Raw genomic sequence first — 8,733 nt, 5'->3', positions numbered from 1 at the left:
TATTTTATGTTTTATTCATCTTTTAATTATCAATTCTCCATAGCCATTTGAATCTGCCTGACTGAGATTTACAAGATGACCATAGCTTGCTTCAAGCCGACAATCTCCGTGGGATCGACCCTTACTCACGTAAGGTTTATTACTTGGACGACCCAGTACACTTGCTGGTTAGTTATGCAGAGTTATGACAAAGAGTTGAGATTACAATTGTGTGTACCAAGTTGTTGGCACCATTGATGATCACAATTTCGTGCACCAAGTTTTTGGCGCCATTGCCGGGGATTGTTCGAGTTTGGACAACTGACGGTTCATCTTGTTGCTCAGATTAGGTAATTTTATTTTATGTTTAAGCTTTTTACTTTTTATTTTTTGAAAATTTTCAAAAAAATATATATGTATTTCTATTTTGTTCTTCAGAGTTTTTAAGAATGAATTGTAGAGTTTCATGATGATTTGTTGAAGTCTGGCTGGCTGTGAAGCCATGTCTAATCTTTTGGACCGAGGTTTCAACTTATCATCACAAGGGCTTGTTGATTTCTATCAATCTTGCTGTTTAACGTAATGATCTGCTAAAGCTTGGCTGGCCATTGGCCATGTCTAGTGTTTTGGACCGAAGCTTTCACTGAAAGCTTGGCTGGCTAGTAAGCCATGTCTAATTCCTAGACCGGAGTTTTAGACTAACATTGCATGATTCCTGGAATTCTTATTAAAAATTTTAAATCTCTTTATTTTCTTTTCCATATAATTTTTAAAAAATCACAAAAAATTTTATAAAATCTTAAAATCAAAAATATTTTATGTTTTTTTGTTTGAGTCTAGTGTCTCATTTTAAGTTTGGTGTCAATTGCATGTCTTCATTCTTCTAATTTTCGAAAATTACATGCATTATGTTCTTCATTGATCTTCAAGTTATTCTTGATGATTTCCTTGCTCTGATCTTTAAATTCTTTTGTCTTGTGTGTTTTGTTATTTTTCATATGCATTCTCAATTTGTTAGTGTCTCTAATATGAAAATTTTTAAGTTTGGTGTCTTGCATACATTGCTTGTTTAATCTTAGTTTTCCATGATTAGTTGCAGTTTGATTATTTTTCATCATTAAAAATTCAAAAAAATTTCAAAACTATGTCTTTTCAAGTCAATAATACAGAGAATTGAAGATTCAGAACATGCAGCAGAGGAATTACACAGAAAAAACTGGGCGTTCAAAACGCCCAGTGAGGAAGGAAAACTGGCGTTTAAACGCCAGCCAGGGTACCTGGCTGGGTGTTAAACGCCCAAAAAGGTAGTATTTTGGGCGTTAAATGCCAAAATGGATACCATTCTGGGCGTTTAACGCCAGGATGGCACAAGAGGGAAGATTTTGTTTTTAATTCAAATCTCTTTCAAATTTTCATAATTTTTCAAAATCAAATATTTTTCAAATGATATCTTTTCTATCATATCTTTTCAAAATCAATTTCTTTCCATTTTCTATTTTTTTTTTACTATTTTCAAAAAATCCTTGCTACAATTAATGATTTAATTCAAAATTTTCAAGTTGTTACTTGCCTATTAAGAAAGGATCAAATTTTAAATTCTAGAATCATATCTTTTAATTTCTTGTTAGTCAAGTAATCAACTTTAATTTTAAAACTTTTTTTTTTTAATTTGATTCTCAATCATATCTTCTCAATCATATCTTCGCAATCACATCTCTTTCAAAATAATTTTCAATCATATCTTTTTGATTTCTAATTTCAAAATCTTTTTCAAAAATCACTTAACTAATTTCTCAATTCTAATTTTTGAAAATCATCAATCAATTTTTCAAAATTTCTTTTAATTATTTTAAAATCTTTTTTAATTTGTTTTCGAAAATTCTTCCCCTCTTCTCACATCCTTCCATTTAAGGACTAACACTCCTCCACTATCAGCAATTCGGACTCTCTCTTGATAAGTTCGAATTCTCTCCTCTCTACCTCCTTCTTCCATTCATCTTTTCCTCTGACACCTCAAGGAATCTCTATACTGTGACATAGATGATTTCATACTTTCTTGTTCTCTTATCTTTCATATGAGCAGGAGCAAGGACAAAGGCATTCTTGTTGAAGCTGATCCTGAACCTGAAAGGACCTTGAAGAGAAAGCTAAGAGAAACTAAAGCACAACTCTCTGTAAAGGACCTAACAGAAATTTTCAAACAAGAAGAAGCCATGGCAGCTGAAAATAACAACAATGCCAACAATTCAAGGAAGGTGCTTGGTGACTTTACTGCACCTACTCCCGACTTCTATGGGAGAAGCATCTCAATCCCTGCCATTGGAGCAAACAACTTTGAGCTTAAGCCTCAATTAGTTTCTCTAATGCAACAGAATTGCAAGTTTCACAGACTTCCATTGGAAGATCCTCATCAGTTCTTGGCTGAATTCTTGCAAATCTGTGACACTGTCAAGACCAATAGGGTTGACCCTGAGGTCTACAGGCTTATGCTTTTTCCCTTTGCTGTAAGAGACAGAGCTAGAATATGGTTGGATTCACAACCTAAGGAAAGCCTGAACTCTTGGGAAAAGCTGGTCAATGCTTTTCTGGCCAAATTTTTTCCACCTCAAAAATTGAGTAAGCTAAGAGTGGAGGTCCAGACCTTCAGACAGAAGGAAGGTGAATCCCTCTATGAAACTTGGGAAAGATACAAGCAATTGATCAGAAGGTGTCCTTCTGACATGCTTTCTGAATAGAGCATCATAGTTATCTTCTATGATGGTCTGTCTGAACTGTCCAACATGTCATTGGACAGCTCTGCTGGAGGATCTCTGAAGAAGACGCCTGTAGAAGCTCAGGAACTCATTGAGATGGTTGCAAATAACCAATTCATGTACACTTCTGAAAGGAACCCTGTGAATAATGGGACAAATCAGAAGAAAGGAGTTCTTGAGATTGATACTCTGAATGCCATATTGGCTTAGAACAAAATATTGACTCAGCAAGTCAACATGATTTCTCAGAGTCTGTCTGGAATGCAAGCAGCAACAGGCAGTACTAAAGAAGCTTCATCTGAAGAAGAAGCTTATGATCCTGAGAATCCAGCAATGAAAGTGGTGAATTACATGGGAGAACCCTATGGAAACACCTATAATCCTTCATGGAGAAATCATCCAAATCTCTCATGGAAGGACCAACAGAGGCCTCAACAAGGCTTCAACAACAGTAATGGTGAAAGAAATAGGTTTAGCAATAGCAAGCCTTTTCCATCATCTTCTCAGCAACAGACAGAGAATTCTAAGCAGAGCCACTCTGACTTAGCAACCATAGTCTCTGATTTAATTAATACCACTTAAAGTTTAATGACTGAAACAAGGTCCTCCATTAGAAATTTGGAGGCACAAGTGGGTCAGTGAAGAACTGAGGATTGATGGTTTTGAAGTTATAGTAAACTCCCGTTGCAAGTATAGTTACTAAACCAAGCAATCAACCTTTCTTACAAACATTTTGGTTGTCACAAGTAACAAACCCCTTTAAAATTGATAACCGAGTATTTAAACCTCGGGTCGTCTTCTCAAGAAATTGCAGGGAGGTATGTTCTTATTATTGGTTATGAGTTTTGTAAATTGGGGGTTTTGAGAGTAAGGAACAAGTAATTTAAATGACAAGTAAAATAAATTAACAATAATAAAATCTCTTGGCAAGGTATGAAAATTAGAAGTCCTATCCTGGTTATCCTTATCAATTGTGATGAGAATTGGATTTTTCTCCCACTTTGTTAACCTCTAACTATGAAGGTAAGTTAAGTGGATGAATTAATTTTGATTCCTCAGGTCCTAGTCTTTCCTTGGGAAAGGCTAGAGTTATTGGAACTCGAATTAATTCTTGAAGAATTCCAATTTTTAGTCAACAATGAGTTTGATAACTCAAGTGTCTCTAATGACTCAACCAAAGCCAAAAGAGAAAAATCCAAATTATTTATATCATAAATAGAAGAGAGAACAATCATAAATCTGAATCACAACTAGAAAATTGTTTAATACAGACAGATTTACAGACAGATTTGGTCTATATTACAGACGGATTTTTGGTTACCGACGACATTACCGACAGATTTTGTCCCTCTGTAAAAGCCTCGTCGGAAATTATTTACCGACGAATTTTTTTCCGTCGAAAAATTACCGATGGATTTTTACCAGTTACCGACGGATTTTCCCTCTGTAAATTCTCCATCCATTTCCCTTAGGCGTCGAACTTTTCGACGGATTTTCCGTCGGTAATTACAGATGGATTTTTTGACGGATTTTCTGTCTGTAATTACAGACAGATTTTCCGACAAATTTTTCGTCTGTAATTACAGACAGATTTTCCGACGGATTTTCCATCGGTAATTAGAGCCTTGGAAAACCACTCCAAACTCTAAATATAGACAGAAAATCCGTCTGTAAATCTGTCTGTAAGATAAAGTATAATTTTTTTTAGATTTTTAACTACAAAATAAACCTGTTTTCATACAAAATAAATATAAATTTAATAAATATAAATTTTTATCTAATTTATATTTAAATATTTATAATATTTCAAAAAATAAACAAATTTATCATATTATCAAACTAAAAGAGTATAAACAAGCAACTGTTTTAATACAATTATTGGAAACCAGAAACAGATTATTCAAATATAATCGAGCACGTTACAAACACACCACACATTATTATTCATTATATTATTCCATGCATTTAGATAGAGATGCTGTTTGGAACTCCTCTAAAAGTCAACCCTTCATTGCTAGTAGGATGAAGCAGTGTGTATGGCAATTCAACTGGCCCAATTCTATTACTCAGTCTCCCATCTTTGTTCTTTTGTGTTAGCTTCTCCTCAATCTCACTCAGTTTGTTCCCAAATCTATGAAATGCTTGTAATGCTCTTGAATCAAATGTCCAATGTGGATTATCCCTCTCTCCAAGATACACCTCATCAGAAGCATGCTTTGATAAGATTTCTATGGTTGTAAGGTCAATAAGAGTCTCTAATTTCGGTGTAATTGTTCTCAGATAAGCCTTTTGGTGACTCTTCACCATCTCTTCATACTCTGCAGTGCCTTGTTCAGGAAGCAATCTTCTGCTAAGTGTTGGACGGTTCAGTATAAGCCCTCCATATGGATACTGTCCAAAATTAACGGCTGTATGGAGCGCCGACGCCGTCCATATTATGGTTGTGCATGATTCAACTAACTCTTCAACTGTCTGCATCTTTGGCCACCATGGCTTATCTTTCAAATCACCATGACCTACCTCAACAGCTTCTTTTCACCAATTTTGGAGTTCAGGGTCTTTTTTGAGATCATTGTCTGTTGGATAGCACAATGAGACATAATATTGAACCCATTCCTTAATGGCAAACCATATCTCTAGTCCATCAACAGCATAAGGGTAGTCTTCTATTACAAGACGAATTCCATAAGGAGAAGATGAATCCTCCACTGCCATTCCTCTAAATCATCCAAAATATAAAACATGTTACTAAGATCAGTTCATGTTTATAATAGAATGAAGAGTTACACCACACTAGTAATTATTAATAAGGGGAATGAACAATGGTTGAACACAAACTCAAACAAAGACTAAATCAAGCACCTGGTTTTTTTCTCTGAAATAAACCTTATGACCCTATGATAGTGTTTATTGCATCTATTGTTTGAACACGTTCAATGCAAATGTGAACCTAAACAAATACCTAAGCAAATTTGTACTAGGATAAAAAAATATAATTTAAAAAAATAATAAAAAAGACACCATTTTTCTTCAAAACTCTCTCTCCTTATCTCTCACGCATTTCTTATTCTCTTTTGTTTTTCTCTCTTAGTATATAACTCCCTATGTAGCTGAATATTAGAGTACGCAAACTATAGAGAGAAAATTGAAAAGGAAATGGGGAAATAAAGGGTTTAAAAAAGAAAGAAAATAAAGAAGAGAAGAAAAAAAAAGGTGAATGAATCTCTATGCAGATTCTCACTTCCTAAGCTTTACCATGTTTGGTTCTTGGATTCTCTTGCAGGCTTTTTTCTTTCTTCACTGCACTTTCAACAATTCCCACACTACTCCAGAAAGAAAAACTAAAACAACAACCTTCTACTCTCTATTCATAAACCCTTTAATTTCAATCTTCTTCTTCTTCTTCTTCACTCTCTGATATATATGATTATTCCTGCTCACAAACACTCACACAGACCCTTTCAACTTCACACACCCTTTGGTCTGTTTTTCCTCTATCTGCTTTTTTTTATGCCTTTAATTGGATTCAGTTGACGGCCAAGGGCAGGTGCTAGTGTAGTATGTATTACATAATTCACGGCAAAGTCATACAACAAATGATGGATAATAACCACATTCCTGGATTTTCTTCTAGTAATTAATCGCTAACTAGCAACTGAAATACACAGAGACTAAAACATAAATACCTCTTCTATGGCCTTATCCTTTTGAGCCTCAGTTAACTTGAAGTCTTTGTTTTTACCCTGGCAAGTGGCCAATTCCTTGCTCTTTTCCGCAACAAACATTCTCTTCTTATTCTTTTTGGTGTGTGCAAATAAAAAAGAACAACAACAAACTAGAAAATTACAGTGAACCATATGGACACATACAAAGCATATTGCCTACTATAAAATTAATCCTCATACAAGTTCTGAACAGAGCAGTAAGCATCAAACATATGCAAATGGACACATTCTATTAAAATGGGCGGGACCAATTGGAGTTCATGATCACTCTTAACTTCCTCAAGGGATGTTCTCAAAATGTGTAGTACTTTAGAACAAAGATTGACAACTATTGTACCTCTATTGGAATTGTAAACACACATGTTGATTTAGATAAATCAAATTCTTTTTGAAGTTATTTCAAACCTCCACATGCTAACGTGGCCAGACAAGCATCTGAGAGTCCAAGTTATTTCAAACTCATAGATTCATCAAATCTGAAGAGAATTAGATTAAGGGACAAACACCAATAAAATTAAACGGGAGAAAATATCATATCGTCATCTAATCTTTTCAGTTTTCATAGCTTTAATATAGAATTTCTGAAAACAAAGTACAGAAATAAATCAAATGGATGAAAAATGTAAAACACAATCATATGTGAATTGATTTTGGTATCATTCAGGGTGGCAGATCAACATAATTTCACTATTTTATCTATAGAATTTTTTATTTTCATTTTTTTCAGTTCTATGTTAAAAATTGTTCAGCAGCCAAAAATTGGAGAAGGATACAAATCATCTTCGTTGAAGCTAGAATCCGGCACAGGAGCTAAAATCTCTCCTTCTTCTTCTTTCTCATCCTCTTCATCCTCAAAATCTGGAGCTAATTCCTAAAAATAGAAAATTCTCAATCCAACAAAACAAAGGAAGGAAAAAATGCAAAGTAAAAATGGAAAGAGGAGCGAGAAGAGGAAGTAAGAAGCACCTTGAACGTAGTCGTAGCTGCTCTTGAGACGATCTTCGAGTTCAAGCATATTGGAGTGGTTTTTCTTGAAACTAATAGATTTACCATAAAAAACTATTCCTTGATTATTTGTATGCCAGTCTAAGCTTCAATTCTTCAGGAATTTCAGCACTATCCTCCCAGGAAGCTTCAATTCTTAATAATCCTTATTCAATAAAATGAGGAAACTAGGAGGTTGATTCAAGAAACCAATTAAGAAGACAGCTATAATAACTGCATTTTAATACAAGATGAATAGAACGAGTGCAAACTTACAACAATGAGTTTACCAGCATTTTCAGGCCTCTTTGCAATCCTAATTACAGCAGCTGCAGCAGCACCAGATGATATCCCCATCTGCAATTCATGTTCATCAAAAACACAGAATAACATTAAAAAATATTCTCTTTAAATCATGCAAGTAGAAAAGGCTAGCATCTAAACAAATTTGGAGGGGGATCCCCTTTGAAATATCTTTCAGGGGAACTTACCAACAGACCCTCTTTCAACGCTAGAAGTTTCGCAGTTTCAATAGCTTCTTCACTAGAAATCCACAAAAACAAATAATATTATGTGTCACCATCAATCCCTGAGTGAAAAAAAAGTACACAGGACTGTCACATCACATTACTAGGTCAAATTATCAGAACTCCTGGCCCTGTCTATGTAATGATTTAAGGTCCTTTGGTCTTCCCAAGGAAAAGTTGCATCAGATTATTACACATAAAAACACAAACACACACACACAAACTAAACACATATTATTTAAATTTAAATTAAAAAATAGATGCCTTACTTAGATAACTTCATCAAGTAGACTGACATCCAAAACACCAGGGATGAAGCCAGGACCAATTCCTTGGATCTTATGAGGACCTTGTACACAAACAATGCATTTGTCAGGGGAATGATAACTAGAAAAGGCATTTGATAAGTTTCAATACAACCATACAGATGAATGTAGACTAAAAGGTTAATAGAAAGTAGAACTCAATAAGCAACTGCAATCTCAACATCTGGATCTTTTTCTTTTCGCTCTTTAATAAATCTATAGATAACAAACAAATAGATGCAGAAAATTTTGCTTATTCCTTCAATACTGCATATGAAAATCATGTAAATAATTTAAAGCTCATACCTTCCAAGAAGAACCTCTGAATTTATAGCACCTAGAGCAAGCTGAAACAAAGAACACAGTTTATTACTATCAACTGATATTTGTCAAAGTACTTAGATTTATGAGATGGTTTACGATATTGATAGGGCACAAAATTATTGTTGATAATCTCATT

General features: G+C 34.4%; 1 long non-coding RNA gene and 1 pseudogene across 1 annotated transcript; both read right to left on the bottom strand.

Moving 5' to 3' along the window:
* LOC107648608 lies at window positions 4,657-6,303 on the bottom strand (annotated as a pseudogene).
* Window positions 7,162-7,465, bottom strand: LOC110263301. Its single transcript, XR_002348712.1, has 2 exons — window positions 7,424-7,465; window positions 7,162-7,321 (listed from the first exon to the last, which is right to left on the bottom strand). It is a non-coding gene; the product is annotated as an uncharacterized LOC110263301 (long non-coding RNA).

The sequence above is a fragment of the Arachis ipaensis genome, chromosome B06 (assembly GCF_000816755.2).
Source record: "Arachis ipaensis cultivar K30076 chromosome B06, Araip1.1, whole genome shotgun sequence".
NCBI classification, from domain to species: domain Eukaryota; kingdom Viridiplantae; phylum Streptophyta; class Magnoliopsida; order Fabales; family Fabaceae; genus Arachis; species Arachis ipaensis.
The sequence above is the reverse complement of the archived record's forward strand: the minus strand, read 5'-3'. Positions and strand labels throughout refer to the sequence as shown.